The sequence below is a fragment of the Ricinus communis genome, chromosome 2, assembly GCF_019578655.1.
Source record: "Ricinus communis isolate WT05 ecotype wild-type chromosome 2, ASM1957865v1, whole genome shotgun sequence".
NCBI lineage: Eukaryota > Viridiplantae > Streptophyta > Magnoliopsida > Malpighiales > Euphorbiaceae > Ricinus > Ricinus communis.
In genome coordinates, this window is record NC_063257.1 from 19,997,123 (window position 1) to 20,013,975 (window position 16,853).

Below are 16,853 nucleotides of genomic sequence, written 5' to 3' on the forward strand. Positions count from 1 at the left end.
TTTTAAAAACTGTAATTTCACTCCTCAATCTTAATTTTTCTATCAGTTGAGTGCAAATTGATTTCAAAAACTAATTTTGGTTCAATTATTCACAATGGTAATTGGAATTTTCCCATCCTCAACTTCTTGAGACACAAGAAGGGCAGTAACTTTTGTCATCAATTTTTCTGTAATTCTCTCGATATCTAAATCCGGAAAACGGATGCTGACAAGGACTTATCAAAATTCTTCAGAAGATAGCTATTGATAAAAATTGATTCAATCATAAAAATATTTAGAATTCAAATAGTTATCAATAAAATCCTTCTAGAAATCATATTTTTTAATAATTATCGACGTTTAAAATTGGAAAATGCTTTAAAATGATGTTAGAGCCCGAGTTTGGCTAATCAGAACTATGTAAAGCCGGTCGGCTCTACACAAAGGCGATCAGCTTTAGGTATAGCCAATTAGCTGTACGCAGAGCTGATTGGCTCTAGGTTGGCAAATTTTAAGGACTTTTGCAATTTAGTCGTTAAACTTTTTAATTGGTTCAACTTCACCCATAAAACTTAATTTTTCATTTCAATTTAGTCCAATTTGATTTCAGAAAATGATATTTAGCTCAATTGCTCATAACCCTAACTGAAATTTGACTATCCTGAACCCTACGAGACTTGGAAGAAGTAGTAACTTTCATCACCCTATTTTTCAGAATTCCTTCTACATCTAAATTTGATAAATGGGTGCTTACATTTAGCCCCTAGGTTTTCAAGATTAATAACAAATTCATAGTGAAATAAATTGAGACAAATCATAAATAATAAGGATAAGGTCAAAAGGATATATATTTATAGAAGCTACACTTTGTAAGCTCGTGACATCTCGAAGACCATCCTCTAAGGTAAATTCATGCAGAAATCCCTAGCTTTGACTTAGGAACGATGCCCATTACCTCTTGAAGATCACCCTTCAAGATAAATACACACTTGATATATGGACTATGCCCGTCACACCTTGATTCACGGACTATGGTCGTCACACCTTGATTTAGGGATCACGCCTGTCACACCTTGATTTAGGGACCACGCCCGTCATTACTTGATTTAAGGGCCACATCCATCATACCTTGATTTAAGGACTACCCCATCTAATTTAGGGACTACACCCTATTGATTTAGGGACCACGCCCATCTAATCTAGGGACTATGCCCGTTACATCTTGAAGACCACTCTTCAAGATAAATGTAGTTGTGTGAGCTAGCTGATGTAGACTTTCTATCTTGCTTTGATTTAGGGATCACATCCATTTTCGTAAAATTCCAGATGATGGGCACTTCCTCTATTGAGCTTTATTGGTTATCTTTCGCTTATAGAAGTAAAGAGTTATGATTTCTGCTTTGAGAAGCAAATAGTGTGATTTCTGCTTTGAGTTATCATTTGGTAAATTTCCCATTTTTGGATGTTGGACTAGTATTCCTCTTTGAGTTATCATTTGGTAAATTTCCCATTTCCGGATGTTGGACTAGTATTCCTCTTTGAGTTATCATTTGGTAAATTTCCCATTTCCGGATGTTAGACTAGTATTCCGCTTTGAGTTATCATTTGGTAAATTTCCCATTTTCGGATGATGGACTAGTATGTGCTTTACTCTCTTGGATTACTTCCGTCTCGAGACGTGTGTCGATTCTTTAAAACTTAAACTGATTCTCTACTTTTAAAAAATAGGATGGTGAGCTTGCACTTTAAAAAGTAAACTAATGATCTTCCACTTCGGAAGGCAAACTTGATAATCTTTGCTTTGGGAAGTAAACTTGAGTGTAGATCAAGCATTTTCCTGTTACAAGTTAGTATCATATAGAAGTACATAGAGATCACATTAAGTGAAGTTGTGTGATATGCATATTATATATGACATGCAATACATTTCTAAAAATTATCCTTTGGTTAGGACAGAGGCACTGTAGTACTTATCAACAAAGATGGACGCTTTGACAGGTCAAGCATGGAGCCTTATGTATGATAGAAAGAGATGAAGATGATGATGTATATTAGAGACATAAAAGTCATGGTAACAACAGGAAGCATGGGTCTAATGATGACTCAAGCTTGCAAGGATTGAATTGTTTGCCTTGGTGGTATTGATAGTTGTGCTTTTTCTATAATCTCATGCACATAGCAACCAAATCTTTTCTTTTGTTATGCCTTGATTTTTGTCTAAGCCGCCTTTTCAGGTTTTCAACTTAGCAAGCATTTCTTTATTTCTTTTTCTCTTTATCTTAATTTTTGTCTAAGCCTTAGGTTTTGAGCTTAATAGGCTTTACTCTTTCTTTTTTTATTTCTTTTTGTCTTAACTTTTGTCTAAGCCGCCCTTTCAGGCCTAGACTTGGCGAGAGAAATGTGAACTTATGAAGGACTTATCAAAATTGTTTAAGCGATAATTATTGATAAAAATTCATTTAATCATAAAAAATATTTAAAATTCACATAGTTTTCAATAAAAAACATTAAAGAAAGTGTATATTAACAATTATCGACGTTTAAAGTTGAAAAATACTTAAAAAAATAACTTAAAGCCCAACTTTTAGCCAATTGGAACTGTGTAAAGCTGGCTAGCTCTAGACAAAGTTGATCGGCTGTACACAGAGCCGATTGGCTATGGGTTGGGAATTTTTAAGGACTTTTGCAATTTTGTCCCTGAACTTTTTAATTGGTTTAATTTTCATCCCAAAACTTAATCTTTTTCTATCAACTTAGCCCAGTTTAATTTCAAAAATGATATTTAGCTCAATAACTCGTACCATAATTGGAATTTGACTGTCCTTAACCTACAAGAATCGGAAGAAGCAACAACTTTCATTATCGGATTTTCTGCAATTTCCTCGATATCTAGATTCCGAAAATGGGTACTTACACAATAATGTCTCAAATATTGTGAAATAGATTTAGAATTAGCTACTTTAAAGCCTCATCGTCATCTGAGCCTGAAATCAATTTGGGAGATGATAACAAAGACGGCTACTTTGAGATTTTCCACCCACAAATAAAATGTAAAACTTGGGCTTGGATATATTTATCTTTAGACTGATAGACTGAAAACACAACAAGGCGGTCCAAGTAAGAAAAAGTATATTGTACAAAACTTTTAAAATTCTATACTTTTACTTCTAAAATGTTTTTCCTGCTGACACAAAAGGATAAAGACAACTTCACGTGAAGATGAGCTAGTATCGTTATATTTTAGACCACTTTATGGGAAGATGAGCTGACGTCCACCTCTAGTAATGGGAAAGAACACTGCAGGAGTTCTATTAAAAGGGAAAAATTAACCAAGATGAAGGCATAAGTTAGTTTTGAAAATTACAAAGAGCAGAGTTTCATCTATTAAGCTTATTCTTTATAAGATTTAGAAAGAAATTCTTCTTAAACCATTGTACCTGCATTATATCTTTTCTTTTAACAAGAAAAATAAAATATTTAAACTCTCTATAAGTTTTAATTATTAAAGCTTTCAGTTTTCATCTATCTCTTTTATTTACTAATTACACTCTGCACTAGAATAGACAATCATATACAATATAGAATTTCCATGGATGGTAAAATATTATCTCAAGAATTTTAATACAATTATATATCTAAGATTTAAACTCGAAAACTTAATTAAGTTAAAAAAACCACTTATCTACACATTCTTTAATTACAACCCTTTATTTCTTTTTAATACATAATATCAATTTCTTAGCGCCCGATTCTAAATTGAATTTAAGTCCTAGCAATAAATGCTAACCGAGTACACTAAGAACTTTTTCCCCTCGTGACATGATAAAATCCCATTTCAATCATTCTAACCAATTTATAATATTATCATATCTTTCAATAAATTCTTGTTTTCTTTTAGAGTTATTTTAACAAATATAAAAATAAAATATTTTTCATTTCTAAACTTATATTTCAGAACTGTGGAAGCTAATCATGCAAAAAACCTACTTTTAGTAACCAAAAATTTTCAATTTAATTATGTAATTCTCTTTTTTTTTTATTGGAGGGCCAATAGGTCATAGACTATATAATAGAGAAATCAACCCCTTACACTCATCATAAAGACAAAAATTTGCCTAGTGCAGAGGACCTCTCACTTTCAAGAGTAAACTCTCTTACCATTTGTAGATAAATCTCAAGTGTTAATTATGTAATTTTTTAAATTATGAGATGATATCTTTATGTTTTCATAAATTAATATATATGCAGTCATGGTGTTCGAGAAAAGGAATGAATGGTGTTCGAGAAACGAAATGAATGGCCCATTGGGGAACGTATCATGAAGAGAGAAGAAGAATGAGAAGAAGAATGAGCAACGCTATCTTGTTAGAAAATAGATATACAAAGATAATGATGAAATGGCAGTTCCCAAATTATATGTAGCTACCCGTTGTAAATGCTTATCCGTTTAGCGGTGACTCGTTTATATTTAATTTTTTTTGAATTAAAAAAATTAATATTTAAGTATATTTTGTTGTTTTTCTCACTTTTTTAATTCTTTTCTCTTTTATTAATTTTTTATTTTATTAATAAAAATCAATTAAATAAAAAAATATATTGTTAGAATACACATATTTTAAAATAAATTAAAATAAAAAAATTAATTATTTAATTTTTAAATCACTTTAAAAAATGAGAATGAATTAAGAATGAGAAAAATAATAAAATATATTTAAGTATCATTTTTTTTAAATCTAAAAAGAGAAAATTTGACTCTTAAGTCATTTTAAGGAATGAGAATGAATTATAGAGTCTTTTGGAGTTCTAAGAGCATCCTAACAAACTCTTAAATTATAATTCCTCTTTATTATAGAGAATATATATAAAAATTAAACTTGAAAATATTTTTAATTTATCCATTTTTTTTACAATGACTTAAGAATCATATTCTCTTTTTTAAAATTTAAGAAGGAAGAAAATAACTTTTAAATATATTTCATTATTTTTTGTTAATTTTAAAGATTTATATTTTTTTCATCTATTTTTTCTTTTATTTTATTAATATAAAATTAATTACAGAGTAAAATGGCGAGCATCATTGAATATATACTCATTTTAAGATAAATTAAAATAGAAAATGATTTATTTATAATTTAATAAAGACGCATATAAAAATTATTGTTGGAAATGCTCTAATGTTTTGATACTCTATAATATAAAAAAAAATGATTTAAGAGCTTATTGGAGAGATACTCTAATTCATTCTTATTTTCTAAAATACTTTAAGAGTCGTATTCTTTTTCGAGGGAGAAAGTGGTTTTTAAGTATATTTTATTATCTTTTTCTTAATTTTTTTTAAAAATATCATATTCTCTTCTTATTTTTTTTATTATTATATTAATAAAAGATAGTTAAAAAATAAGCTAAAAAAATTATTGAATTACAAATGTATTATAAGATAAATTAAAATAAATATTTAATCATTTATAATTTAATAAAAAATAAATAGAAAACATCACTTCGAGGTGCTCTAATATTATGGGTTGTTTTTGTTTGTAATTAAAAGATTAAATTTAACATTTTTTTTTTTAATTTAGCATATTAATCTTTTCATTTTTCAAATCGTTTCTATTAAATTTGTTTTTGTAATAGTATCAATTCTTTTATTGGGATATTCTCTAACCTTATGTTATGGGTAGGGTGAGAATGACATGATGACATGCAAAAAGAAATTTTAATCTATATAATAAATTTCTCTCTATATATAACTTCAAATAGTGCATGGAGCTAATGTAGTTATCCATCATATTGTAGCTATCCATTCACTTGTTTGGTTTGTTCTTTTCCTAGTGGGGACTTGATTTGCCCCACGTGGATTGTTTGGTACTCTCTTCTTCCAAAAGGAAGTCCTGAGAAAATTTTAGCTTTTGAATTCCTATCTATTCATGACAGTTGGATGAATTCGATTCAATAAAGACAAAATGTAACTATTAAATACAGTTGTAGATTATAGCCAAACACTAGTTAATTGTTGACATAAAAATCAAATAAAGACTTTTAAGTTGTGAAATTCAATATTTGATTTTGTGATTTCATGATTGAAATCCAATTTACAAAACAATGCTTATGCTTTCAAAATTAAAGATTTAAGTATTAATATATATTTATAACTAATAAATAATTACTAAAATAATTTTATTTAATAAATTAAAAATAAAAAAAACAACGCATTAAAAATTATATATAAAAATAAAAAAGTTATGCTAGTAATTTATTTTTAATTATTTATTTAAATAATAAATATAAACAAACTTTATTATTGATTTTGTCTAGAACTGGAAGCATAGAGCAGGAGTAAACCAGTGAGCTTATCTAGAGCTCTCTTTCCTTTTATTTTGTGAATCCTAAGCTTTTTTTTATGTCGTTCTTTTTTATCGGTCCAAATTATATATAGATATTTAAGGATATTTTAGAGCTTTAATGATATATTTCTATATATAATATGGTGAAAATATGTGCTTTTACCTCACTTGAGCTTAATTGTCTATTTTCATGTAGTATTAATCAAAAGAGGAAAATATAGAGCTAAATACTCAAAAAGAAGCTTAATTGGATATGTTTGTGTCAAGGCCCAAGTTTAAGATGCATAGACTGCTAATTACAAGGCCCAAGAGATACTTTAGTAATTTTGTACAATTATTAGGATTTATGTTAAGAGTTATTTATTGGATAGTATTTGGTAGAGATAAAGATACTTAAAGTCTTATCTATTAGATAGACTTATATTGGATACTCTAGAGAGACTTATTTAGAGGATGACTCTTCTCTATATATATTTATGCAAAACCTAATTCGAGGAGAAGAGTTTTCTCCTATCTGCTCTCTACACCTGCCCACCATTATTTTCTCCATAATTCTCTACAGTTCTTCATGAAAACTTTAATTTAGTTTCATTACTCTTTTTAAGATCTAAGGAGCTTTTCAAGAAGTGGAGAGTGAGGACCAATCATCTTCCTACTTGAAGAAATTCTGGATCTAAATAGAGCTTTAGTTTTCAGTGTTATTTTATGTCTTTCTACTTAATACCATGATCATTGGATTAAATATGTTAGGCTAGTTTTCATAAGTGTTTAGTTTAGCCTTTTTTACTTCTGTATGGATTTTGTTATTTGTTTATTTACCTTCATATATATATATTAGTTTCATCCATTATTATTGGTTTACCATCATATCAATTTAGTAATAATATTTGTTATGAAAATCTTTAAGTTAAAAGTATTAGAAACATCATCTTTACTTTAATATATGTTGGTATAAGAAACCTAAGTTACATCATTAGCTTGAGTGACTTAGGAAAAAGTTACATCACCATCTCATTCATTAGATCTAGGCTTAAAGTAAAATAAGAAAATTACTAAGTAAATGGCTAGACTAAATACTATCTTTGGCATATAGTTTTAGATCACAAGCATTTGCATTTGCATTGCATTAATTATTATTTAGTTACTTTACTTTATGAATATTACTCTCTCAACATACTGATTTAGAGTGTTTAAATTTACTTTTATTGTTTTGTATTGATAATTAGTCTTTATAATAAGTGGCCTCATAGTTCCTTGAGAGATCGACCTCGTGGTGAACTTACCCTTATTATAGGAACGGTTCGAACACTTGCGAGTACTAAATTAGACACATAAAGTTTTGGTGCTGTTGCCGGGGAACTGTGTCTAAATCTATTATATTGATTGATTATCAAAGTGTCTTGTGTTTGTTAGTTTGTTTTGTGTTTTGTAATTTATTTTGTTTATGTGTTTTTATTTTATTTGTTTGTTTTGTATTTTGTATTTTATATTTTATTTATGTGTTTTTCTTTTTTTTTAAATTTTATTTTTTAGTTTTTTTTTTTAATCTGAAACTTTTTTTTACTTTGTATACAAAGAAGAAAAACTAAATCAAGTGATTCATCAACTCAAAAGATTGAAGAAGAATCAAAAAAAGAAGTTGATATCATAGCAAACCCACCAAGAAAAATAGAAGCTCAAAGGCGAATGACTATGAAAGATTATGCACGATTTAAAATTGGTAACACTACATTATGTGTAATTCTAGGTGATGCATCTAGGAATTATGAACTTAAGAATATTCATTTTAATTTACTTCCTTCATTTTATGGTATGCCTAATGAGGATGCATTAACATTTATTAGAGAGTTTTATGCTATAGTTCATACTTTCCCATTATCTGGACTAAATGAAGATCGATTAAGAATGAGGTGTTTCCCTTATTAATTGAAAGAAAGAGCAAAGGCTTAGTTAATGACCTTGCCTCCTAATTCTTTGAGAACTTGGGATGAAGTTTGTCAAAAGTTTATGAGTAGGTTTTACTCATATCAAAAGACCAAAGAATTAAGAGTTGAAATCTCTAATTTTTATCAAAAGGATGCTGAATCTTTTCATGAGCATGAGATCGCTTCAAATCACTTTTATTGCAATGCCCACACCATGGATTCCCACTCCTAATAAATAACCAATCATTTTATGATGGATTGACATAATAATATCAATGTATGATTGATAATGCAGCTAGGGGTGCTGTGTTAGAAAAGACAGCTGATAAAGTTTATGACATCTTTGAGATGTTAGGAGCCAATTCTCAACAAAAAGGTATGAGGACAAAAAGAGTAGGAGTAAGTGAAGTAGTAGCTAGTAGTGAGATGGCCATGCAATTAGCTGAATTGACTAAGCAAGTTAAGATGCTTGCTTCAACAAAAGACTCACCAAATAATGAGATATGTGATATTTGTGGTATTTATGGTCATGGTGCTAATGTTCATCTTTTGATAATTATAGAGGAAATATATATTGACCAAATAAATTTAATGGATTTTTACCAACCCATGCATCCTATGAATGACCATTATTCCAACACATATAACATAGGTTGGAGAAACCATCTAAATTTTTCTTAAAAATACAATTACCAAAACCCACCATAATTATTGAGAAATCATATCAACCTCATTACCAAGACCAATATCCTCAATTCCAAAGGGACTCCAATCCCTTCTTTCAAGATCAAGAACAAACTCTTCGATCTAATGAATAAAGGAAGCCAAGTTTGGAAGAAACACTTCAATCATTTATGATGGCTTCTCAGGATAGGATGGAGAGGAATAAGAAAAAGATAGATTCCATTGAGGCTTCAATGAAATGTTTAGAAGCTCAAATGGGACAAATTGTTGAAGTTGTTCAAGAGCTCAATAAAGAGAAACTATCAAGTCAACCTGAACAAGACAATCCCATTACTACTATTAGAAAAGGTGAGGTTGTTGATAATGTAATTATCATGGAAACTAAAAAGAATTCTTCTTCTTATGCAGGTACACCTAAAAATGATGGATTAGTGCAAATCAATAAGGAGAGCATACGAAAGGAAGAAAAAATAGAGCCTAATCTTAAGCTTGAGAAGAAAGAAAAGAAAGAATTTCTAGACCTGAATTTCATAAGGCAGCTCAGCCTTATTGATGTGCATCATTTTATACATGTTTATATGCCCAATTGCTTACATTTTTATGCATAGTTATCTTGTTTTACGCCAGAATCACCTGTGTTTTAGTTCCTTTCATGTTTCAGGTCATTATCAATGGATATTATCGATAATCGAGGGAAATACGCGCAATTACGGACCAGAATCCATAAAAATTGAGCAAGGACTAGCATTCCAAGGTTGAGCACAGCCTGGACTCAGGCCGTGCTGAACCATCAACACTTGACCCTCAAGAGTGCCCTTTTGGCACGGTATCCGAAGCCACCACGGCCTCCACCAAGGCCCGTGGTGGCTCAACATCGGTGAGGGCACGGCCGGGATGAAGCCTTATGTTGCAGGATGCGGAGGTCCAACACGGCCGATTAGCATCGAGAGATTTATATAGGCAAATGCGATTTATTGGGTTAGGGGTCGATTTTCTGACTTGATTTCACACATACATGCATAAGCCATCTTTTCCTAGACTTCAATACTCTACTTTAGGAGACCATTTCATCTAAGGAAGGATTACATTGGTTTTAACATCAAATTGAAGATCAAGAGGAGATTTGGGGAATTCAAGAGGCAATTTAGGGTTCATCATTCGGAATTGGAAATTTAGAGTTTTTCATTCAACTTGAAGAAGAAAGGTGTACATGCCTTCAATTTACTTTTCTGAATTTGTTCTTTACTTTATGTTGCTTATTAGTATGAATAACTAAATTTTGTTAAACCCATTGGGGTTCCTATGTTGTTGGATTATTTTTAATGCTTATGAGACTTTGATTATCAATGCTTGTCTCTTCTCGCTTTCATTATTAATGAGAAATCACATTATTCATGAGATGTTGTGAGTTGTGGTATTTAGATTCCTTTATGTAATTGAGAAATTCATTTAGTAATTGAAAATTTGAATAGCAAGAACTGGTTAATGCTCACTTAGAGATAAGGGTAATTGACTAGCTGGATTAAGAATTAACAAAGCTTAATAGTGGTGGGTTAAAGCTTAATGCTAATTTAATAATCGATCATTAGGAAGATATTCCAATCTTTAGGTTCTTAGGTTTAGGAATTCGGTTATTCGAGAGGAAAACCGAATTCAGTTAAGAACTCGTCCATGGGTAATTGCAATTGGTAATCAATATAATCTCTATTTTCACTAAAATCCAACTAGCTTTGGTCCACTTGGGTTTGCTTTTTCCTTTGATTGTTTCATTAAATCCTTTCAGTCTGTCTGACACTTAGTTAACCACTTGTTTACATTTAATCATAGAGTAGAAACTTCATTGATTTTGTTAGGGTTAGATATCATAAGGTGCTATAGTAGTTCTAGGATCACCCTTACCCGAGAATACGACCTTGATACTCACCGTGCTAGCCTGCATTAATAGGTTCACTGCCTTAGATTATAGCTACACAAAGAGCTTATCAAGTTTTTGGCACCGTTACCGGGGAAACTTTTGTGTGAACTAGCGTTAATTTATGTTTGTGTTAATCTAGCCATTTTTATTTTTTGTCTTTTCATTTTTTCTATATATATTCTTTATTATTGTATTTATTCCTGTGTTCTTTAGTTGCTGCCTTTCCATTTTAGGAAGTTTATGACCAAGAGCGCTAATCCTACTCCTGTAGACCCTCTTGCTGAACCAGAGCGATCCCTCCATTTGTTGAGGAAGCATATGTAAGAAGAAGAGCAGGCGCAAATAGAGTTTGAAGCCCCTGTGAATAGACCAGCAGGGATGGGAGACAATAATCGGGCTGCGGATGAAGCCAGGACAATGTACGAGTTTGCTATACCTTCCCTTGAGGGGACACAGACGAGTATATTGCGACCACCTGTGGGAGCCAACAATTTCGAAATAAAGCCAAACGTGATATAGATGGTGCAAAATAGTGTACAATTTGGGGGACTACCGAGTGAGGATCAAGCGCTCATATCTCCAACTTCTTAAAGATCTGCGACACCTTCAAGATAAATGGAACAATTGATGATGCCATTTGGTTGAGGCTGTTTCCTTTTTCCCTGAAGGACCGAGCGAAAAGATAGTTATAGTCTCTCCCAGCCAATACTATTATGACATGGAGATCGTTGGTTGAAAATTTTTTATATAAGTACTTTCCTCCTGCTAAAACTACTAAATTGAGAAATGATATCTTCTTTTATGTAGTTCGATGACAAGAGCATGTACGATGCTTGAGAGAGGTACAAAGATTTGCTCCGGTGCTGCCCGCACCATGGACTACCAGTATGGATGCAGGTCCAGACCTTCTACAACAGTTTGAACCTTGCTACTAGGAAGATGGTAGACGCTGCAGCAGGTGGGGCCCTGAATGATGCAGTTCCACCATTGACATTGACGGAGGCTCAAGAGGAAGACATGCTGAGCGTTCGTTCAAACGGACCTATCACGAGGGCTCGTGCCAAAGCTATTACTCAAGCCACTTCGAGCATTGTCACCAAGGCCTTTGCAAGGAATGGAGCGTCCTCAATTTCCATTTCCACCTTCAAGATTTTATCATTGTCTATTTGGCATGAAGAGACTTCCCAAACTTTAACTTTCATCTTTAGTTTTGTATTGTTATTTTTTTTTTTGTATTTATTTAGCTTGTTTTCCTTTATTAGAAATTTAGGTTTAGGGTTCCCATATATGTGGGATATTGGTCTTCTTTTATTTTCTCACGTCGAATTTTATACAAGGTATTGTTGAGAGCTTTGGACTCCACCCCTTGTCTTTGACGCTGGCTTCCTTATTTGTGCCGTCCCTATTCTTAAACACTATCATCCTTTAATCTACGTTATTGTTTGGAATTAAGTCCATCTTCATTCATTGTTTCATCCCATTTTCATTACAACATGGTTGTCCTTTAATTCCTCGAATTGTGAAAGTGGGATTGTGTTCAATTTCAATCATTGTTCGTCCCAATTTCATTGTAACGTGGTTGGCCTTCAATCTCCAAATTGTGATAGTGGGATTGTGCCCACTTTCAACCTTCAAATTAGTGGAATCATGACCAGCCTCCTACCTACGTCACTTTGGCCTTCAATCTTTGAATTGTGATAGTGGGATTATGCCCACTTTCAACCTTCAATTAGTGGAATTGTGACCAACCTCCTGCCTACGTCACTTTGGCCTTCTCTTGTCCACAATTACATCCCGTAATCATCCAACAAGTGAGAATTATGCTTCCTCCTTTCCAAGGTTGTGGACGTGTCCTCCGCCTCCTTCTATCAACAGTCGTCTTAGACGTCAACAAGAGAAGCCTTGCCACATATCCTACCTAGATCCGACTCAAGCTAGCCTTCCAAGGGGCTAACGCATCAAATTGGTATCACCTTCCAGGGGTACGACGTGTTGTTCATCATTCTCTTGTTTCAATTTCTCCCATTATATTTCTGACCCTCACATGTGTTTCCATTTCCTTATTTTTTCATAGCTGTTCGAAACTTTCCAACCACAAAAGAAAAGAGTCCTTAGGGTTCAGATATATTCAAGCCGAGAGTTTTATGTTTTGTGTGTCACCCTACTTCCTTGTATGCAATAGTACTATCTTGCTTTATCATATTATCTAGCATATTGACCTTTTGATTATTTTGTTGCATAATATATCTTGCATGAATATAAATTTGCGGTTGTTATAACAAACCTACAATCATCTTCTAAAATTTGAGCAAGGTTGCATTCCATGAATACATTAAAATTTATGTTGTTACCTTGTTCTCTTATTTGTTACCATTATTAGTGCAGTTGAAAATTTGTGCAAGGTTGCATTCCACGAATGCACTAAAATTTGTGTTGTTATCTTGTTTTCTTGCTTGTTACCATCACTAGTGCAGTTGAAAATTCAACATAAAAAAATAAAAAGAAAAATTCACTCAAGACCGATCACAAAGATCGAAGACGTTGGCATACATCCATTTCATGCAACACAATCAATCAACGACTTTATCTTGCATTGATTATTTGCTTTGATTTAATCATCATGGGACAATATTGCAGGCTTGATTTAGCTTGAATAGGTTATTGCATACAAGTTCACTTCTTTGCCTTCACCTCCCTCACGGATTATTTCACGTAGTTACCGGGAGATTTTGTTACTTTGAGTGTGTTGGACTGCATCTTGTGCTTCTTGTAGTTGCTGCTGTATTTGTTGTTATTAACCTCTTGCTATGTCTGTGCATGGGGAGGAACTTGACGTGCAAGCGGCTGAATTATTGGCGACGAAGGAATGCCTTGACAAGTCCGAGGCTGAGTGCATTGTTCTGGCTGAACGGTTGGCCACTACGGAGCGCCAACTAGCTCACTTGACACGCCTTATGGAGGCTCAACATGAGCCTATTGGGGCGCCCCCTTCCTTAGTCCCGGACACTCCGTTAGCCGCTAGTGCCGGACAACAAGTTCTTCAACACTCCCGGCATGATAGGAGCAAGGGAGTAGCGTCATCATCACACCAACAACATGTTCACCACAAGCAGTCCAACAGGCTGCAGTTCGTCATTGAGAGGCCTGCTATCGGTGACATTGATGATCGGTGGCAACTGATGGGTGCTACTCGTGTTAGCTACAATCTAAGGCAGTGTACCTATCGATGCAGTCTAGCACTAATGGCGAGTATCAAGGTCGTATTCCTCGGGAAAGCGAAAGCCCAGAGTTACTCCTTTGTTCTTTGTTATATTAACCTAAAATGGATGATGAATAAATTCTAAACTAACTATTAACTACAAGCTAAGTCCTAAGGGAGATGCAGGAGTAATTGATAAGTGAAATAATCAAGACAAGAAGACAAACCCAAAGGGAATCTAAACTAGTTGGCAATCAAACAAAAGATAAAGGATCGGTGAGTCTAATTATGCTACCCGTGGATGAATTCTTAACCGAATTCGGTTTCTCTCTCGAGATAACCAAATTCTTAAACCTAATAACCTAAAGTTGGAATCTCTTCCTAACGATTGATTCTTAAATTAGCATTAAGCTTTAATCCGCCTCTATTAAGCTTTGTTAATTCTTAATCCGGCTAGTTAATTATCCTTATCTCTAAGCGATTATTAACCAGTTCTTGTTATTCAAAGTTCCAATTGCCAAACGGATTTCTCAATCTCATAAAGCAATCTAAACATCACAATTCACAACGTCTCATGAATAATGCATTATTTTATTAATACTGAAAACAAGAAGAATACAAAACCAACTCAAACAATCCAACAATATAATATCAAGCCAACATAGTAAAGAAATCCCAATGGATTAAATCAGTTTAGCTAAACATGTTCATGTTTAAAACAATCTAGGAAATCAATTACAATGAAAGAATAATGAAAATAAAACATGTACACCCTTTTCTCTCGAATTGGATGAACAGCTCTAAATCTGGATCTACACTTTGATTAATCTCCCAAACTGCCTCTTGAATTGCTCCACTACTGTTTTGCACTCGAACTCTTACGATTCTGGGATTCTTACTCACTCCAACTCTCTCTCGCACTCAGTATTGTGCAGAAACCGAACTAGCCACTAGGGCTCAATGTCACTCTTTTTCCCCCTCTCTCTAAGAAAAATGAATTTTTCTTATATATTTAACTCAAAGACGGCCGGGAGTCTATGCCGTGCTGAAACTGTGGATCTCACCAACTAGGGTTTCACCAGGACCGTGTTGCTCCCCGTGCTGGAGGTCGTGGTGGCTTCGGAAACCGTGCCCAAACTATTATTTTGAAGACCAAGTTTTGATGGTTGGTCATGGCCAGAGTCTAAGCCGTGATGGTCAGCAAGGCCTTGACTCAGGCCGTGCTCAATGTGTGTAACGCGGGCTCTTGTCCGATCTTGATGAATTCTCGTCCGTTTCCGCACGTATTGATCTATAATTGCTTAAACACCGATGATGGTCCTATAAATGTTCCTGAAATGCAAAAGAACATAAAACACGGGTGATCTGGGAATAAAAGCACAATAATTGCTAAGAACATACGCAATAATATGCAAGCAAATATGTGTAAAACTATGCTCATCAAATTACCCCACACTTAAGCTATTGCTTGTCCTCAAGCAATTAACAACTCAACCCGTAAAACTACAGTTAGCAATTCCTTTCAGTTTATGCCCCTAGTCTACAACAGAGAGTATTCAACACATCTCAAAGGTTACTCAATCATAAATCAAATTACAAATCATTAACAAAGAATGGAAATAATATTAATGCATGAGTAACTTAAATGATAACTCAACACAAACATCATGAACCAATGCCTCACAGGGATCACTCAAGTCGCTCAAAGTGTATATTAGGTGAATAACAAATCCCTTAAAGCAAATGCACAAGACCCGCTCACCATAAGCTTGCTCATAAATCATATCTTCGCTACTGTGAATAAGTAAATACCAGAATCAAAGGGTCTTTACCAAGGTTGTAATGGGGCTAGGGCAAAGGTACGAAAATTTGGATAGAAGTATGAAAGTGCTGGAATTCGTGCGATAAACAATAGTATATGCTCAAAGGATTAAATGCCTAAGATCACAAAAAGAATCATCCACTAAAATCCCTACTTCATAGAATAACGCTCGCAAATGCTCTAAATCCAATAAAAAGATAAATAATTAAAGAGATTTGTTTATTATATATTCTTCTTTTTTTCTTCTTCTTTTTTTTTTTTTTTTTATAATAATGAACTAGCAGCTTATTAGCGACCGCTGCATACAACTCGAATAAACATAAAGAATAACAAATACAAATTGGATCAAAGGGAGCATTTAAAATATCAAAAAGATTTAGTGAATTTACCAACATAGCAACTAGCATTTTAATCCCACATAAAGTTGAATAAATCACAGAAAGAAATTCCAGCATAAGGGTAAAGGAAAGATAAATGTAAAGAATGGTATAATTGAAGTGTATAGGTGTAGATTATGAAGAAAAGGTTAAGGCTCAAAAACTGGCTAACTAATGGAAACATAAGGTGATAGACTTTTGGTCAAATGTGGTGATTCCTAAATCGCCCAAATCATCTCATGGTATTCACAATATTCATGTAACTTCAACACGCATTACAAAGCAAGTTCTAGAAGCAAAGTTAAGTACAATGCACACTCAAACAAGAAATATAAAGAGCATAAGTATAATGAATGCTCAACTGGCTCAAAATCTCACTTTCAGGTGTGGTATTAGGTGCAGTTGGTTCGCAAAATCATTAATTGAATCATTACTTAAGAAACACATGCATATGATATTATCAACGTTCTAAGTTAAAATTCGACAATTCGAAAACAATTAAATAACACCTAGGTTTAACCCTAAGTAGGTTGATGTGTAAAACACCATAAATTATTTTCCAAGGACAATGAACAACAAAGAAAAGTAACTACAATTCTATAAATCAAGTC

At 33.0% G+C, this 16,853-nt stretch overlaps 2 non-coding genes across 2 annotated transcripts; both read right to left on the bottom strand.

Annotated features, from left to right (window-relative positions):
* Positions 1–8,359: 8,359 nt before the first annotated feature.
* Positions 8,360–8,466, bottom strand: LOC112534476. Its single transcript, XR_003078763.1, has one exon. It is a non-coding gene; the product is annotated as a small nucleolar RNA R71 (small nucleolar RNA).
* A 3,154-nt stretch (positions 8,467–11,620) lies between these two features.
* LOC112534483 lies at positions 11,621–11,725 on the bottom strand. The gene has a single exon (XR_003078770.1). It is a non-coding gene; the product is annotated as a small nucleolar RNA R71 (small nucleolar RNA).
* Between the last annotated feature and the right edge of the window lie 5,128 nt (positions 11,726–16,853).